The sequence below is a fragment of the Oryctolagus cuniculus genome, chromosome 3 (genome assembly GCF_051225735.1).
Source record: "Oryctolagus cuniculus isolate XC-2025 breed Fujian yellow rabbit chromosome 3, ASM5122573v1, whole genome shotgun sequence".
Taxonomy (NCBI): Eukaryota; Metazoa; Chordata; class Mammalia; order Lagomorpha; family Leporidae; genus Oryctolagus; species Oryctolagus cuniculus.
Genome location: NC_142869.1, coordinates 150,732,443 through 150,752,840, shown reverse-complemented (window position 1 = coordinate 150,752,840; position 20,398 = coordinate 150,732,443). Strand labels below are relative to the sequence as shown.

At 38.5% G+C, this 20,398-nt stretch overlaps 1 pseudogene; it reads left to right on the top strand.

Moving 5' to 3' along the window:
- The first annotated feature begins 5,040 nt into the window (after window positions 1–5,040).
- Window positions 5,041–5,400, top strand: LOC149127557 (ubiquitin-conjugating enzyme E2 C pseudogene; annotated as a pseudogene).
- Window positions 5,401–20,398: the final 14,998 nt, after the last annotated feature.

Sequence of the window (20,398 nt, the reverse complement as noted above, 5' to 3'; positions counted from 1 at the left end):
TATCTGCTGTTTCCTCAGGTACATTAGCAGTGAGCTGAATCAAACGTAGAGCATCCAGGATGAGAACTGGTCTCCAATAAGGGATTCTGGTGCCCCAAGCAGTGGTTAACTCCCTGCACCACAATACTGACCCCTCTAAGCTGCTTCTCAAGCTCTAGGTCAAAAAGATACCTTGAAATATTCACTTTGAAAGGTAATACCTAGTCTTCTGAATTATTACCACTAATAGTATATCAAAACCTAATTCTGTATTTATTATTACCATTTTTAAGATTTATTTTATTTATTTGAAAGACAGAGTTACAGAGAGAGGTAGAGACAGAGAGAGAGTTCTTCCATCCGCTGGTTCACTCCCCAGATGAGCGCAAAGGCTAGAGCTACTCTGATCCAAAGCCAGGAGCCAGGAGTTTCTTCCAGGTCTCTCACGTGAGTGCAGGGGCCCAAGGACTTGGGCCATCTTCTACTGCTTTCACAGGCCATTGCAGGGAGCTGGATTGGAAGAGGAGCAGCCAGGACTAGAACCGGCGCCCACATGGGATGCCAGTGCTTCAGGCCAGGGTTTTAACCCCCTGTGCCATATGCCGGCCCCTATTATTACCATTATGTATTTTTAAAAGATTTATGTATTTATTTGAAAGGCAGAGTGATGAAGAGAGGGAGGGAGGAAGGTGGGGAGAGGAAGAGAGAAAGAGAGAAAAGTCTTCCATCCACTTGTTCATTTCCCAAATGCTCACAACAGTTGGAGATATGCCAGGCCAAAGTCAAGAGCCAAGTATTGCATCCAGATATCCCAGGCAGGCGGCAGACACTCAAGCACTTAAACCATCATTTCCTGCTTCCCAATCACAATAACTGGGAGTTGAATCAGAAGCAAAGGAGCTCTGACTCAAACCAATAATCTAATATGGGCTGCTGGTGTTGCAAGCAGTTGCTTAACCCATTGTGCCACAATGTTGGCAATGCTGGCCAGATATTTTGTATTTTTTAAAAAGAAATACAAGGGAGTAAGGAAGACACTGGGAGTTGGAATGTAAGGGAGGAAGAAAAATGTATATAGTGAATTGGAAATGGAATGGATCTGGGTCAAAAGGAGTCATTAATATGATCTTGTTCATTCATTTATGTTGTATGTTGCTCGCTTGATGGAAGCTAGGTCTGGTGTTAGAGTAATGAGCTACAGCAAGCATGGTCTAAGCTGTTATGTAGCTTACAGCATAACAGAGTATCATTATTTGATAATCACATACATAAATGCAAAATTATAAAAATAGGGGCTCAAAAGAATAGGAATTAGATATTATTGAACCATGTAAAGCTCTCTGGACTAGACTGGGGCCCCAGCGAACGTTTTCATGAGGACATAAGGTTGAGCTAAGATGTCAATGACAAGTAGTTTATAAGGAAAAATGCAGAGAGTAGAAGAGAGAAACTTCCAAGAAGAGAAAAAGCATGTGGAAATATTCTGTAGTGTGATGGAAGGCTTTCTTATTTCTTATTTTTATTTATTAATTGGCACATGATGTTTGTGCCTGTTGATGGGGTACAGGATTACAACTCAATTTATGTATACAATATGTATTGATCAAATCAGTATAATTAGTATCTCCATCTCCTCAAATATGAAAATTCCTGTTTGTTGTGTGCCTTCAAACCTCTTTCTGGCTATCTTGGAAAATATATTTTATTGTTGTAGACAATAGTTACCCTACCATAATAAAGAAATCAGATGTTTTCCCTACCTGACTGTATTTTGGTACTCACATTCAACCTTTCTGCTCTACTCTCTTTCCTACTGACCTGTGTTCTTTTCTCTACTTCTATTTGACCAACTCTTTTAGCTCCTATAAATGAGTGAGAACATGTGTTATTTGTCTGTCTGTGCCTGGCTTATTTCACTTAGCACAGTGTCCTCCAGTTTTGATGAAAGATGTCCTAAGGGTAGAACAGGGTGGGCAGTAAGGAAAGTGGCTCAAGATAAGGCCTGATAAGCAGGCAGGTACTATACTACACAGGGTCTTATGGACTATGTGAAAAATTTTAACCTTTTACATAGGAAACCAGCAAAGAGTTTGATTACAACTTTATGTAATTAGTCAATATTGCCAAATTTTGGCAATAAAATGAAAATGTTAATTCATTGATTTAAACGAGAGTAAAGTTTATTTCTCCCTCAAGCATAATAATCCAGTGAAGATAGGCAACTCTGTTCCAAGGAACAGTTCCAACCTAACAAGTGATCCGCTCTCCTTAATTCTTCCTTATTTCTTTTAGATTCCTATTTTTGGTGAATAGGAAGGGAGAAGGGAACGCTAAGGACAAAGGTCTTTGCATTTCATGGAATATACACAACACTTCCACTCACACCCTACTGGTATGAACAAAATCACATGAGAAAAATATTAATTTTCAATTTAAATTGTTTCCTTTTGAATTGTTTAATTGCTGTTATATATGCACTTACCTAAAGACAGCTAGGAGCAGGAAGGATATAATAATCATTTTAAAATATTCTGAAGGACAACTTAAAAATGGGTGACATAAATATGAGTTAATCAGAAAACAGCAAGAGTCAGGTGTTGACAAGCCCCCATGATTTTCAGTACTTTTCAAAAGAAAACCTATACTGTCAAGTGTGATTTGACAAAAGTTCAATTATCATTCTTTGCATACAACTTAGAAACACTGTGCAGCAAAAACTGACAACTCTGAGACTTTGACATAGAAATAGTTATCAACAAGACAGTTAACAAACTGGATTTGGGGTGGGAAGAGAGAATAGGAGTTCAAATTTCTTATTAGTTTGACTGAAAGATATCTTGGCTCCAGTGAAAGTTGATTTAGAAAAAAAGATAATATGTTCAGCTCTCTTACTTAATTCAATAAACAATTACTAAGTCCCAGTGCTGAATTGCTAGAAATACAGATGAAAAAGACAGTCTCTGGAAAGATGTTTTTGTAATTAATCATGATGGTGGGTAGTTATAATGAAGTATAATGCATGATCTAGTAGCTATACAAAACAGAGAATTTAATAAACTATATTAAAGAGAGTAATTTATGCTATAAGGAAGTGAAGATGGTTAATCTAGTTTGTGAAATATGAATTCCAATTGACTTGATGGACAATGGACAATGAGGAGGTGTTTCATCAGTGGGAATTACATGTTGTAAGTTGCAAAAATTGGAAGTATGAAATAGCACTCATTCATTTAGCAAATATTTATTGCATATCTCCTATGGCTTACAAAGAGCTTTTTTTTTTTTTTGGACAGGCAGAGTGGACAGTGAGAGAGAGAGACAGAGAGAAAGGTCTTCCTTTGCCATTGGTTCACCCTCCAATGGCCGCCGCGGCTGGCGTGCTGCGGCCGGCGCACCGCGCTGATCTGATGGCAGGAGCCAGGAGCCAGGTGCTTTTCCTGGTCTCCCATGGGGTGCAGGGCCCAAGCACTTGAGCCATCCTCCACTGCCTTCCCTGGCCACAGCAGAGAGCTGGCCTGGAAGAGGGGCAACCGGGACAGAATCCGGAGCCCCGACCGGGACTAGAACCCGGTGTGCCGGCGCCCCAAGGCGGAGGATTAGCCTAGTGAGTCGCGGCGCCGGCCACAAAGAGCTTTAACCTCAAATGTTATGAAGAGAATAGTATGGTAAAAAAAGTTATATCCTCATGGCACTTATTATATAGCAGGGGAAAATAGAATAATAAAATAAATGGTCAGATAAATAAAAATAAATAAAATATATAAAATAAATAAAATAAAGTGTCAGATGAGAAGAGCTATGAAGAAAAACAAACTATGAAAGAGAAAAAGAGAGTACTGTGGACACTCTGATAGCATTCTGAAGGAGCGTATTCTGAGTCAATATAACTGATAATGCAATGTTTGAGAAGACAGCTGAAGAAGGGCAGAAGCAGACCATGCAGATACAGTGTGTCAGATGTGTGGTGTGCAGGGGAGACACTCCAGTAGCAGACAGTAGTAAATGCAAAGTTTCTAATGCAGGAGTGGTGTTTAGTACATTTAAGGAATAACAAAAATAGTGTCATAGAAATGGAATGAGCAAGAATGGGAAAGGGAAAAATGAACAAAGAAAACCAGCAGGAATCGGATGATGTGGGACCTCACTGATTATTGTTTAAAGCTCATCATTTATGCTGAATGAAATGAAAGCTATGGTACCAGAAGAGTTACATGGCTTAGACTCTCCCTGATCTCTGTGATAACAATATATGGCAGACAGACAAAAGTGTAAACAAAGGATGTAGTTAGAAGGTTACTAGAATAACTCAATATGGCCTGTCAATAAATGTACATTGGCAGATCTTAAGAAGGTAGCCTAAGGTCAAATAACGATGACCCTTGCATGCTATGCAAAGGTATGAACTTACTCTTGTTCAATGAATAATTATCAAACTATTTAAGAAATGAAATAATATCCAATAAATGGAATCAAATTGTGTATATCAACTTGTAAATGTATAATGAACATGCAATATGTACATGCAATGCAATACTGCTTAGTCACATAAAAGATGAATCCTGCCATTTCTGACAATGTGGGTAGATCTGGAGAACATTGTGTTGAATGAAATCCATTGGGAACGGAAAGAAACAAATACATGATCTCACACATATGTGAGAAATGTGGAAAGGCTGAGCAAGAGGTACTAAGCTATAGTTACATGGGATAATAATAAGTTCTGGTGTTGTACTGCACAGTGAGGTAATTATAGATGACAATAATGCACTCTACGTTTCAAAAACACCTGCAGAAAGGTTTTCAATATTTTCAACCCAAAGAAATGATAAATGTTTGAGGAGATAGATATGTTTATCTTGGTTCAAAATTATACAGTGTATTCATGTATAAAAACATCACAGGAAGTTGCAATCCTATTCTACACATTACTGTTCCACTGCCAAGTGTTATTGGAATGGCTTCTCAAATATCGCTGTCCAGCTGCCACCAGCATCACCCTTGCCAATAAAGGAGCCTAATTCAATGAGGAAGAGACTACAGCAGGAGCTGATAACTCTCATAATGCCTTGCCAAAAGGAATTTCTACCTTCAGAGAGTCAATCTTTTCAAATAGGTAGTGACTGTCCACTGAGTGATGGCACAGTATATGAAGACCTGAGGTGTAAGCATTCCTGGGAACTCCACAGTGGCTACCCTTATAATGCACCTGTTGTGAAGTTCCTCACGCCTTGCTTACCCCCCGCCCCCAGTGTGGACACACAGGGTATCATCTGCCTGCACATCCTGCAGGACAAGTGGTCTTCCCTGTATGATGACAGGACCATCCTGCTCTCCATGCAGAGCTTGCCAGAAGAGCCCAACATCCATAGCCCCTTGAACCAACACATTTTCCTAGCTCTCGATAAACCCCACAGTTTTTAAGAAGTATCTCCAAGAAACCTACTCAAAGCATGTCTTTAGCCAAGACCCCTGACCTGGGCTGTCTAGCTTCTCTTTGTGTCATCTTCTTAGTTTCTCCTTAAATTCTGCCCCTTCCTTGATTTCTGCATTGGACTCTGTATCTTGAGTTGTGGTAGTATATTTAAGTTCATGAGATGTATAATAGATAAATACATTTTGGTTGCTTTTGTATACATACACACATAAAATCTGCAAACAAAAATCACATACCTTATAAATATGTGCAAATTTTACATGTCAATTAAAAATAAAAAAGATAAAGGAAAATAGATAATCAATAAGCGACAGAGGCAAATTAAATCCAGTTCTGAACTTCAACCCATACTCCATTTATCTCTATTTTATATAATTAGCTTCCTTGTCCACCAAGAAACATAGCTGCCAATTGACCATGGTCTCTCATGTTACACTTTTACAATTAGAGTAACTCACCTCCACCTCTTCTGATTGGTCAACTACCAGGCAGCAGGATCCTTTGACAAGTAGTCTCCACTGAAAGCATGTTTGGAGTTCTGCTTTCTTCCAGGGCATAGAAAGCTGGAAGAACAGTAACACCTACCTCCACAATAAGAAAAGATCATGTAAACTACAAAGTAGAACTTCTTAAAAGACTTATTTATGTATTTTGAAAGTCAGAGTTACAGAGAGAGACACACACACACAGAGATAATCCATACTCTGGTTCATGCCCCAGATGGCTGCAAAGGCCAGGGCTGGGTCAGGCTGAAGTCTGAATGCAGGAGCTTCATCCTAGTATTCCATGTGGGTGGCAGGGTGCCAAACACTTGGGCCATCATCTGCTGCTTTACCCAGGCCATTAGCAGGAAACTGAATCAGGAGTGGTGCAGCTGGAACATGAACGAGGACAGGAATTGGTACCCCTATAGTATGTACTACTCCACAATGCCAGCCCCAAATCATAGCTTCCTTTTTTTTTAAAAGCTTTATTTATTTATTTAAATGGCAGAGTTACAGGCACACAGAGGGAGACACAGAGAAATAAGTCTTTCATCCACTGGTTCACTCCCCAAATGGCTGCAATGGCCAGAGCTGGACTGATCTGAAGTCAGGAGCCAGGAGCTTCTTCTGGGTCTCCCTTGTGGGTTCAGGGGCCCAAGCACTTGGACCATCTTCCACTGCTTTCCCAGGCTATTAGTGGAAGTTAGATTGGAAATGGTGCAGCCGGGACTCAACTGACACCCATATGGGATGCCAGAGGCACCACGGCAGCAGATTAACCTACAACGCCACAGCATAGGCCCCAATGCATAACTTCTTCTTAACCCCTCAGGAACCTGAATGACAGAGAAACTGAATACCCTAAAATCCAGGGAGGACAAGGTTCCTTTAAGAAGGGAAAGGGACATCACTGTGGCACTGAAAGTTAACTCACCACCTGACTCCAGCATCCAACATCACAGTGCTGGTTTGAGAGTCCTGGCTGCATAACTGCCTTGCTTCTGACCCAGCTACCTACTAATGCATCTCAGGAAGCAGTGGAATGTGTTCCAAGTATTTGGGTCCTTGAACCTCCTGGGGGTATCTCGATGGAGTTCTAGACTCTTGTGGCCATTCGTTTAGTGAACCAGTAGATGAAAGATATTTTTCTCTTTGTGTCTCTCCCTCTGTCACTTTGCCTCTCAAATAATTTAAAAAAAAAAAAAAAGGAGAGAGAGGGTGTACTGACAATCTCACTTTTGCCTAACTATAGGAAGAGCTGGTCAGGCTGCTGTGCAAGTGGCAACGAAGGGGTCAGCTAAATTGTTAATGTGTTTCTAAAGCCTTACTGTGTCCCCGAGCGACATTATAAGACCATCAGGGGCGGCACCGCGGCTCAATAGGCTAATCCTCCACCTGCGGCACCGGCACACCAGGTTCTACTCCCAGTTGGGGTACCGGATTCTGTCCCGGTTGCTCTTCTTCCAGGCCAGCTCTCTGCTGTGGCCTGGGAGTGCAGTGGAGGATGGCCCAAGTCCTTGGGCCCTGCACCCCATGGGAGACCAGGAGAAGCACCTGGCTCCTGCCTTCGGATCAGTGCAGTGCACCGGCCGCACGCACCGGCCGCAGCGGCCATTGGAGGGTGAAGCAACGGCAAAGGAAGACCTTTCTCTCTGTGTCTCTCTTTCTCTCTCACTGTTCACTCTGCTGTAAAAAAAAAAAAAAAAAAAAAAAATCAGAAGCCTCAGACACAAAAGGATTTTGCACACATTCACAGACTCTTCTCTTAATCTTTCATAGGAAAGATTAAGAACAGAAGGTTAAAGTAAGTCTTGCTCAATATTGCTGAGGGGCCGGTGCTGTGGTGCACTAGGTTAATCCTCCTCCGCCTGCAATGTCAGCATCCTATATGGGTGCCAGTTCTAGTCCCGGTTGCTGCTCTTCCAGTCCAGCTCTCTGCTGTGGCTTGAGAAAGCAGTGGAAGATGGCCCAAGTGCTTGGGCCCCTGTACCTGCATGGGAGACCAGGAAGAAGCAGCTGGCTCTGGCTTCGGATTGGTGCAGCTCCAGCCGTTGCAGCCATTTGGGGAGTGAACCAACGGAAGGAAGACCTTTCTCTCTGTCTCTCTCTCTCTCTCACTGTCTGTAACTCTACCTCTCAAATAAATAAATAAAATCTTTAAAACGATATTGCAGCTGATAAGAAAGTATCAGCATCTGCTACAGGAAAGTCATAAAACCCCACTCTATCCAGAAACTTATCTTGACTAGAGCAACATATTTAATCTGGAATGGAGGGGAAGGAAAAGAGAAGAGAAAGATCAGTGCAGAACAAATCTTTGAAAAGACAATGGTTAAGAATCTTCCAAAAATAATGAAAGACATCAAACTGCATACCCAAAAAGCTTGAGCATCTCTGGCATGATAAATATAATCACATACATACATCACACACCACAGACACCTGCTCAGGCTCATCATATTGAAACTGCTTAAACTAAAAAGGCAGAAAATTATAAATCCTGACAAAGTAAAAATGATATGATTCATGTAGAAAGAGGACAGAATTATATCAGACTTCTTATCCGAAACTTCAAACCCAAAGGACAACCTAGTAATTTTAAAAAAAATTTTAATTAATATAAAACGAACTGATTGAAAGTATTTCGTGGGTATAATTCTAAAGAGATAACCATACTTCCTTTCTTCCTTCATTCCCTCCTTCAAGCCCCCTCCTTCCTTCCTTTTTTTTTAATTGCTGCAAATCATAATTTGAATGCACTCTATAATCACAGGCATAGTGCAGCACTAACCATAATATTCAACAAGTAAAAAAATAGGAAGACCACAGTTCTACAGTAGTATAAACAATGGCTAAAAACAGCAATCAAATCTCAAAATGATATTTTTTAAAATATTGAATGAAAAAAGAATGTCAGCCTAGAATCCTACATTCAGTGAAATTGTTTTGTACACTCAATTTAAAAAGATCCATCAGAACTCAGTGGCCATATCCAGCATACACCTCTTGGTATTCACTGAAAATACAAGCATTCCACCAACCCAAAGAGGCATAGCTCAAATATAAAAGCCATCACAGGGGAAAAAATAAACTAACAATTAACTTCACAAATGCCTAAAAGTAAACAGAAATTCAAGAACAAGAATAAGGAAGAAATCATGACTCCTCCCCCAAAAGAACACAATAACATTTCAATATTAGAATGTGAAGATGAAGGCTGGCGCCATGACTCACTAGGCTAATCCTCCACCTGCGGTGCAGGCACCCCGGGTTCTAGTCCCAGTTGGGGCGCCGGTTCTGTCCCAGTTGCTCCTCTTCCAGGCCAGCTCTCTGCTGTGGCCCGGGAGTGCAGTGGAGGATGGCCCAAGTGCTTGGGCCCTGCACCCGCATGGGAGATCAGGAGGAAGCACCTGGCTCCTGGCTTTGGATTGGGGCAGTGCGCCGGCCGTAGCGGCCATTTGAGGAGTGAACCAACTGAAGGAAAACCTTTCTCTCTGTCTCTCTCTCTCTCTCTCTCTCTCTCACTGTCTAACTCTACCTGACCAAAAAAAAAAAAAAGTATGTGAAGATGAAGAGACTGATGGAATGCCGAAAATATAATTCAAAATATTACTCAAAGCAATCAGAAGCAAATCTACAAACTATAGAAAAGCATACATAACAAAACTGAAAATTTTCCCCACGAAATTGACATTTAAAAGAGAAATCAAAATGAAGTATTAGAAATAAAGAATTCAATAGATTAAATAAAAATGCAGCAGAAAGCCTTAACAGCAGACTTAGGCAGAAAAAAGAATAGGTTGATCTTCTGTATATAAAGACAATTGAAAATTAATCTTGATAAAGAATGGGATGGTAGAGGGAGTGGGAGATGGGTTGGTTAGGAGAGAGGTTAAGGGGGGAAAAGCCACTACAATCCAAAAGTTGTACTATCAAATTTGTATTTATTAAATGAAAGTTTAAAAAAATAAAGTATTTGAGGACCTGGGGTTGTATAATGTAATAGTACCTACCTACCAGGCCTATTAATATCACTAATTTCTACTTAAAATTTTTAAATAAAAAAAAGAATATCTGGGATGGAAGACAAATCTTTGGAAATCTTTCAGTTAGACCAACAAAAACAAGAGGAAATTAGAAAACATAAAAACAGTGCTGGAAATGTATGGGATACTATCTAATGACCCAACATACAGATATTAGAAGTTCCTGAAGGTGCGGAAAGATAGAATTTACTAGAAGGCCTATTTAGTGAAATAATTACAAACACTTCTTGAAGTTGGAAAAATAAAGGGATGTCCAAGTTCAGGAAGTACATAGAACTCCTAATAGAGGTTGCCGTAAAAGATCTTCACCATTGGCCGGCACCACGGGTCAATAGGCTAATCCTCCACCTGCGGCGCCGGCACACTGGGTTCTAGTCCCGGTCGGGGCGCTGGATTCTGTCCCGGTTGCTCCTCTTCCAGGCCAGCTCTCTGCTGTGTCCCGGGAGTGCAGTGGAAGATGGCCCAAGTCCTTGGGCCCTGCACCTGCATGGGAGACCAGGAGAAGCACCTGGCTCCTGGCTTCGGATCAGCGCAGTGCGCCGGCTGCAGCGGCCATTGGAGGGTGAACCAACGGCAAAGGAAGACCTTTCTCTCTGTCTCTCTCTCTCACTGTACACATGAGAAAAGCTAGATTACTTCCAGAAGATCTCCAATTACACTCACAGCTGAATTCTCATCAGAAACCCTACACGTTTGAAAGGAATGGCGAGACATAGTCCAAGTCTTAAGAGAAAAAAAAGTCAGTCCAGACTACTGTACACTGCAAAAATATCAGTTATGAATGAAGGTGAAAGAAACAAGTTCCATAACAAACATAAATTGAAAGAATTTCACCACCCATCCAGTCTTAAAAAAGATGCTTAAGGATGTGCTACACATAGAAACACAGAAAGATAGCCATCATGAAGAATATGAAGGCAGAAAATCTCCCAGTAAAAGTACAAAAGAAATCCAAAGTAAAAAAATAATAATATTTATGGAAAAATGGCAGGGACAAGTTGTTCCTTATCAATAGTCACCTTGAATGTAAATAGCCTCAAGTCTCTAGTTAAAGGATATGGACTGATTTAATGGATTATAAACAAGACCTATCTATTTACTGCCTACAGGAAACACATCTCATCATTAAAGATGCCCACCGACTGAAAGTGAAAGGATGGAGATAGGTATTCCACAGGTGTTGCCATCCTAATATCAGGCAAAATAGTTTTTAACACAAAAACTGTCAAAAGAGTCGAAGAAGGGCACTATGTAATGATTAAGGGATCAATTCAACATGAAGTTGTGACTGTGATAAATGTATATACACCCAATTACAGGGCATCTGCCTATTTAAAAGAAATATCAATGGATCTAAATGGAGACCTATACTCCAATACAATAGCAACAGGTGATTTCAACACACCACTATCATCAAAGGACAAAACAACTTGGACAGAAAATCACCAAAGAAGCAACAGAGCTAATCAACACTATGGACCAAATGGACCTAACTGTTAAATACAGAAATTTTCACTCTACAGTTGCAGAATATACATTCTTCTCACCAGTGCATGGACCCTTTCTCTAGGATAATTCATTTGCTAGGCCATAAAGCAAGTCTCAGAAAACTCAAAAAAAATCTGAATAATACCATGAATCTTCCCTGACCACAAAGGAATGAAGCTGGAAATCAATAACTCAAGAATCTCTAGATCATATGAAAACATATGAAACTGAACAACATGCCCCTGAATGAACAATGGGTAATTGAAGAAATCAAAAGATAAATCAAAAAATTTATGAAAACGAATGAAGATGACAATACACTACATCAAAACTTATGGGACACAGCAAAAGCAGTTTTAGGAGGTATGATTATAGCAATTGGTGCCTACATGAAGAAATTAGAAAGGTACCAAATAATGAGCTATCAATGCATTTAAAAGACATAGAAAAACAATAACAAACCAAAACCCAAGTTAATAGGATGGAAGAAATAATTAAAATTAGAGATGAAATTAATAAAACTGAAACAAAAAAGCAATACAAAAGTCAGTAAAATGAACAGCTGGTTTTTTGAAAAATAAACAAAATTGATATACCATTAGCCAAATTCACCAAAAGAAAGAGGGAGAAGAGCTGAATCAATATAATCAGAGATGAAAAAAGAAATGGAACAACGGATACCACAGAAATGAAAACAATCATCAGAAATTAATACAAAGAGCTTTTTGCCAACAAATCGAGTAACCTAGAAGAAATGGATAGATTCTTAGACACATACAATCTACCAAAACTGAGTCATGAAGGCAAAGAAAACCTAAGTGGACCAATAACCAAGACAGAGATTAAATCAGTAATAAAGACCCTCCCAACAAATAAAAGCCCAAGACTGGATGGCTTCACTGTTAAATTCAAAGAACTAGTTACCATTCAAAGAACTAGTTCCAATTCTTCTCAAGCTATTCAAAACAATTTGGAAGAGAACTCTCCCAAACTCCTTTGAATCAGCCTACGTCACCTTAATTCTTAAAACAGAAAAAGATACAATAGGGAAAGAGAACTATACACCAATATCCCTGATGGACATACATGCAAAAATCCTCAAAAAATGTTAACTAATTGAATCCAACAACGCATCAAAAAGATCATTCACCCAGACCAAGTGGGATTTATCCCTGATGTGCAGGGATGCTTCAACATTCATAAATCAATATATGTGATACATCGCATTAATAAACTGAAGAACAAAAAGCATGTGATTATCTCAACATATGCAGAAAAAGCATTGATAAAACACAACTACCTTTCATGATGAAAACTTTAAGCAAATTGGGTGTAAAAGGAATATTCCTCTACACCATCAAGACAGTTTGTGACAAATCCACGGACAGTATACTATTGAGTGAAGAAAAGCTGGAAGTATTTCCTTCAGGTCTAGAACCAGACAAGGATGCCCACTATTTAATATAGTCCTGGAAGTTTTAGCCAGAGCCATTAGGCAGGAAAAATGAATCAAAGGGATTCAAATTGGAAAGGAGGAACAAAACTATCCCTAGTTGCAGATGATATGATTCTATATACAAAAGATCCAAAATGCTCCACTGAGAGACTGTTGGAACTCATGAAAGAGTTTGGTAAAGTGGCAGGATATTAAATCAGCACACAAAAATCACTAGCCTTTATAAATGCAATGTTATGGCTGAGAAAGAACTTTTAAGATCAATCCCACTTGCAATAACTTCAAAAAGAATTTAATACCTTGAAATATGTAACCAAGGATGTCAAAGATCTCCCTGCTGAAAATTGTAAAACACTAATGAAAGAAACAGAAGAAGACATTTAAAAAAAAGGAAAGATCATCCATGTTCATGGATTGTAAGAATCAACATCATCAGCACGTCCATATTACCAAGGGCAATTTACAGACTCAATGCAATTCCAATCAAAATATCAATGACAATCTTCACATATCTAAAAAAAATGATGCTAAAATTCACATGGAAATACAAGAGACCACGAATTGCTAAAGCAAGCTTATACAACAAAAACAGACTTTTGGACTAATGGAACAGAATGGAACTTCCATAAATCAATCTATGCTTCTACAACAACCTATCTATGACAAAGGAACTAAAACCAAACAAAAAACTAAAAACTAAAACCAAAACTAAACCTTGGTGCAAGGACAGTCCCTTTAACAAATGGTGCTGGGGAAACTGGATCTCCATTTGCAGAAGTATGAAACTAGACCCATACCTTACACCTTACACAAAATTCTACTTAAAATAGATCAAAGACCTAAATCTGGCTAGTGCTGGGCTCACTAGGCTAATCCTCTACCTGCGGCACCGGCACTCCAGGTTCTAGTCTTGGTTGAGGTGTCGGTTCTGTCCTGGTTGCTCCTCTTCCAGTCCAGCTCTCTGCTGTAGTCTGGGAGGGCAGTGGAGGATGGCCCAAGTGCTTGGGCCCTGAACCCACATGGGAGACCAGGAGGAGGCACCTGGCTCCTGGCTTCCAATTGGCGCAGTACACCGGCTGTAGTGGCCATTTGGGGGGTGAACCAATGGAAGGAAGACCTTTCTCTCTGTCTTTCTCTCTCACTGTCTAACTCTGCCTGTCAAAAAAAAAATACCTAAATCTATTATCTGACACCATCAAATTATTAGAGAACATTGTGGAAATTCAACAAGACAGTGGTATAGGCAAAGCCTTCTTTTAAAAGACCCCAGAAGCACAGGCAATCGAAGTAAAAACTGCCAAATGGGATTACCTCAAGCTTGAGAAGTTTCTGCACTACAAAAGAAATACTCAGCAAAGTGAAGAGGCAGCTGAAAGAATGGGAGAAAAGATTTTCAAACTATGCAACTGATATAGGGTAACATCCAGAATCAATATAGAGCTCAAGGAATTTAACAACAATAACAACAAAATGCAGTAAAGAAATGGGCAAAGGACTGGAACAGACATTTTTCAAGAGAGGAAATTTGAATGGCCAGCAGATACTTTAAAAATGTTCAGGATAACAAGCCATCAGGGAAATGCAAATCAAAACCACAATGAGTTTTCACTTCACCCTCATTAGAATGAATTTCATACAGAAATCAACAAACAATAAGTGATGGGGGGGTGTGGGGGAAAAGATACTCTAATTCACTGTTGGTTGGAATGTAAACTGGCACAGCCACTGTGGAAGACAGTGTGGAGATACCTCAGAAATCTGAAGAGAGACCTACCATATGATTTAGATCCCACTCCTGTGAATTTACCCAAACCAAAAGAAATCAGCATATGAAAAGATTTATCTGTACCCCGCCTTGTTCATTGCAGCACAATTCATGATAGCTAAGCTATGGAATCACCCCAGATGTCTATCAACTATTGACCGGATAAAGAAATTATTTAGTACATATATACCATGGAGTACTACTGAGCTGTAAAAAGAAATGGAATGCTGTCTTTTGCAACAAAATGGACACAACTGGAAGCCATTATACTTAGTAAAAAAGCCAGTCCCTAGAAGACATAAATCATATGTTTTCTCTAATCTTGGTTAACTAATAGAATATGTAGAATGTAATGTATTGGAGTGAAATGGGTATTTTGAGATTTACTGATTGTTTACAACCATGGTCTTCCAATGAGAAACAGTATTTTTCTTTTCTGCCTACTATTTGTCGAACTATTTCACTTATTGTAGGGTTATCTTTACAATCATTAAGTAGACTGAAGGTAGATCTTTGTAAAAGTTTATAGAGTGGGAATGGGAGAGGGAGGTGGAAGAAGAGTTGGAGCATGGGTGGGAGGGAAGATAGGATGTTTATATGAAATCACTAGAAATGTTGGTTATAGATGCAGAATAAATACTAGCACCAGGAAGGCTTGCCTCCTGGTAAGCAGTGATCTAATACTACCTGATGTTATTTTTGTTTGTTTCCTCTCAGACTTGGTTGAAATTTTCTGTTCAATGACCATCTAGTTGAAGAGGGATGTGGAAGGAATTAGCTATCTTTCTCCAAGTACATCACTCTTTTTAATCAAAAGGGAAAAGTGTAATAAAATATGCTGGAAATGAGGATTAATCTAAGCAGTAAATTTGGGAGGTGCAGTCTGTAATCAATGTGTATTGAGTCATTATTCTATAGTCTTCATATTTATATTTCTTAGTAATGAACTAATAATGATGACCTTGAGAAGGTGAACATAACACACTTATCACAACCACCAAGGGGAAAGTCATGAGGTTAAATAACTACTATTAATCAAAATAAATAATAGCATTCAAGTTATTTGAAAATAAAGACCTATATACACTCATGATATTGGTAAGAAATCAAATAGGTTAATAAATCTAATCACAATCAACGAGAAATAAAATTAGTTAACACCATGATACTTAGTGAAATAAACCAGTCCAGAAAAGGCATATATTTGTCTGATATATGGTTAATACAGTTAATATGGAATACAAAATATATAAGAATAAAACTGATTTGATTATTGTTTTATAGTCCTTGTTTATATTTCTATGGAACAGTGATCTTTCTACTTTTTACTCGTTGAACACTATAAATAGTGCTGCATTGAGCCTGTAATTACAAAGTCAATTGAAAATATGTTATTGAAAAAATTAGATAAAAAACATAAAGAAAGGAGGGGAATTGAAGAAGGGAGGGAAGAAAGTATGGTTATCTTCTTAGAATCGTATCTATGAAATACATGCAATCTGTTTTCTTTATATTAACAAAATTTAAAAAATATATTTGGCCTCTATTTGTACAAATATAGATGTTAAACAATTATATACACAAAATGAGTCCAAGAAAATGCTAAAACATGTCATATAAAATGCTTCAAAAACTCCTGTAGTCTCTTGATACTGTATTCACTTCTATACAGGTAAAAGGCCCATAAGAGTGAAGACCTGAGGTGAAATTGGCAGTCAAATGGCAATCCAGTTACTATAGAGAACAGGCTTTTGGTTATCACAACAACATTTCTGAATCCAGATAATAGCTTTGGATTCTAGAACTTTAGTTATGTACTATAGCCTTTTTTTAGTAGAGGAGTTATAAAATGAATGCAATATTTTTAATAGTGTGCATACGTAAGAGTGTTGAAGTAGGTGGAAAATAAAAGAATGAAGCAATATATTTTTTATAATAAGCTGGGAATGAGTAATAACTAGGAAAGCAACACTGGTGATAAAAGGAGCATTCATTATATTATCAGTTTTTGAGATTCTTCTGTGCACCAACTATTGTGCTGAAGTTTTTAAAATAAAATTTTGCTTGCTTGCTTATTTAATTATTTATTTATTTGAAAGGCGGAGTGAGATATTGCTTAGACAAGTAGATAGATAGAAAGATGACTGACTGATAGATGATAAGTGGGTATCTTCCACTCTTCCACCACTTGGTTTGTTCTCCCAATGGCCACAACAGCTTGGCTGAGCCAGACCAAAGCCAGGAACTAGGAACTCTATCTGAGGCCTCAGTATGGGTAGCGAGGACTCAAGTGCTTGAGCCATCATTTACTGCTTCCCAGGCACATTAACAGCGAGTTGGATTACAAGCATAAGAGCAGCTATTCAAACTGACACTCTAATATAGGATGCAGGCATCCCAAGCAGCAGCTTAACCCACTGAGCCACAACATCCACCCCTGTGTTGAAGGTTTGCACTTATTATTTCTTTAGTGGGGTCAGCATTGTGGTATGGCATGTTGAGCCATCTCCTGTGATGCCAATGTCCCATATAGAAGACAGTTTATGTCCTGGCTTCTCCACTTCCAATCCAGCTCCCTGATAAAGTGTCTGGGAAAGCAGTGGTAGTAGCTCAAGTGCTTGGGCTCTTGCACCCACGAGACCTGGAATACCTCCTGGCTCCTGGCTTTAGCTGGGCCATCCCTGGCAGTTATGGCCACTTGGGGAATGAACTGGAGAATGGAAGTTGTCTTTCCCTCTCTTTCTGTGTAACTCTGACTTTGAGAGAAAAAAAAGGGACGAGGAGTTTTATTAGCAAAATATAAGCCCAGGATACTCAATGTGTCAGTTTGGATGGAATCTGTGGCACAGATAATGAATAATTTTCTCAGTATTCTTTAGTTGGGAAAATGTATCATAATTGTAAAAATTTCAGTCTTGCTTCTTAACAAAATAATGAAACAATAATTATTTAATCATGTATACTTGCCTGATGACACCCACTTTAGGAGTCTCACTTAGCACTATTTGTTGGATCTAGAATTTGGGTTGCTGAGTAGAGAATCAGCAGAAACTTCATGGACATCAATGAACCCAAGTAGTAGGATAAGAATTCTGAGATGCTATTTTTACTGAAGACAATGATGTTGTTTGGCAGAGAAATAGGATGTGTTCAAGACAACTATGAAGTCCATCCCCTATTAACCATGTATTTTCCTTTATTTTTGTATATAACATACAACATTGTACAAAGATATCAAATGTCTAGAAATGATTTTCTGACATGAATGCACAGATCAAGTTTTTGTTTTTATCACATCAATAATAAAGACTTTAATTACTGAGGATATTATGCTGAGATGAACCTTGCAAACAGGGTTGAGATCCCAAAGCACTGAACCATTTAGTCTGTCTTAACATAGTTAAAATCTTCAGTTGGCATTTGTTAAGCCTTAAACCCTGCTGGTATTTAAAATTTTTGTCAACCTTTGTCATAACATTAGTGAAACAAAGTAAACCAATGATAATTCCTCATAAAAATTATCTGAAATATCAAATATTCTTTTATAATTAAACTGATGGGAAAGAATGTGTGACAGAAGAATACTGTAGAATATAAATTAAAATCACATCCATATATTTTATTTCCTAAAAGTGATTATTCTATCAGAGGTATGTCTGTGGTCTTTAAGGCACTACTGATTAATTCTCAGTTTAGTGAATTTAGAGGCATGAAGAAAATGTACATCCCAGGAACTCATCAATCAGCTCAATCACATGATCAGGAGGCTCTCATATAATTAATAATTCCACTTCATATTCATATAGCATTTTATAAATCTGATAACTTTGAATTTGGCAGACATGCTTTATCTACAACAAAGAAAACAATCAGAATCTGGAATAAGATTTTAATGTGTACTGCTTTAATATATGAGATCAAAGACACTCATCACTTTTTTAGAATAAGGGAAATGTGATTACCAAGCTGAAGTGTGCTGTATATTAAATGAAAATTCTGATCATAAAGAAAGGTAATATCTACTCAAAAGTATAATTTCTGTACTTTGAAAATCATCTCAGCAAGAATTATCTTCCCCTATCAAATTGTAGCACTTGTCAAAATCAACTGTAAAGCATCTCAAGTGCTCTTCTGAATCAACAAAACAGATGTATAGCGATGCGAGGTTGCAAGAGGGAGATAACAGTGAGCCAGAGGCCCATCAGTGCAGTAATCTCTTGAACCCACACTTAACACAGTAGACACTGCAGGTCTTTGGGACACTACTCATAAGAGAGAAATACAAGGCTGATTCTTAATAATATGTAAAAATATGTAAGAATTATTTTTCTTTCTGCTTTGCTGCTAGGCATTTATCCTTTATGGTCCTAAACAGACCAGGGATATGATGCATGCCATTTTTTTTCGGTCTACTGTTAATATAAGGACTTCTTTTATGAAGCAATTTGAGAAACTAGAAGGCAGGGATGTAGAAGACAAAAAAGGGAGTAATTATTTTATCACATATGAAATTTAATTTTAATCTATTTCTTTCCCTGATTTTCTGATCAGTAGCTCTTCCATTTTATTTGAAGGTATTAGCTTTTAGGACCGAAAGCTCTGAAGATGGACTATCGGGCTTCATTCCTATCTCTGAATTCTATTGTGTGATCTTGGGCAAGTTAATTAACCTGTCCATGTCTCACATTTACAGTACAGACAATAACATTACCTACTTTCTGGCTTATTTTGAGGATTTCAGCAGATTCAAGTAAGACACAGAAAATACTGCCTGGTTCTTAAGATTCAAATATGGTTCTTAGATTTTTGTCTTGTCACATGCTATGTTTTTTCTTTGTTAATATAGATTGGCCAAATAATGCCAAATTGATAACAATGTGCCCCAGTGTATACACTGTAGTTATGTAGCCTTAGATTGTATTTGAAGAAGCTTGTTGTGGGATTTAGAACTAATGGTGAATACATGAGTTCCCACCTCCCCTTCAAACAGTATATTCCATTCTTTGGCTCTGCTAATGCTGGTGCATCTGTTGCATAACTTAAGAAATCTGGTGGCAGGGTCGACATTGTGGCATAGCAGGTTAACGTTCTGCCTGCGACACCAGCATCCCTTATAGGCACCAGTTCAATACCCAGCTGCTTCACTTCTGATCCAGCTCCCTGCTAATATCCTGGGAAAGCAGCAGAAGATGACCCAAGTGCTTGGGCCACTGCACCCACATGAGAAACCTGGAAAAAGCTCTGGGTTCCTGGCTACTGCCTGGCTTAGCTGTGGCCATTTGGGGAATGAACCAGAGATGGGAGATCTCTTTCTCTGCCTCTTCTCCTTTCTCTGTAACTCCTGCCTTTCAAATAAATAAATAAATAATAAATCTTTAAAGAAAAGAAATCTAATGAGATTAGACATTCTGAAGCATACTGCTGACATGTGTTGTCTTAAAATAGGGCAATTTTATAGGTTTAGCAAATTTAAAGAATTTGATTTCATTCTACTTTGGCCCTATAGTCAATAACATATTTGTGAAATATTCTTCTATGAAAGAAACACTCTAATTTATAGAATCAATGAGATCCTAGTTCTCATGGAACTTTCCCCCCAAAGGGGTTAGAAATTTAATAATTAAATGAAAGGAATGAAACAAGGTAATTTCAGACAGTAACGAGGGCTGTAACAACAAATAATCAAGGGGAATGCCATAGAAACTTAGAGGTTATTTTAGATTGGGTATACAGGGAAGGCATTAC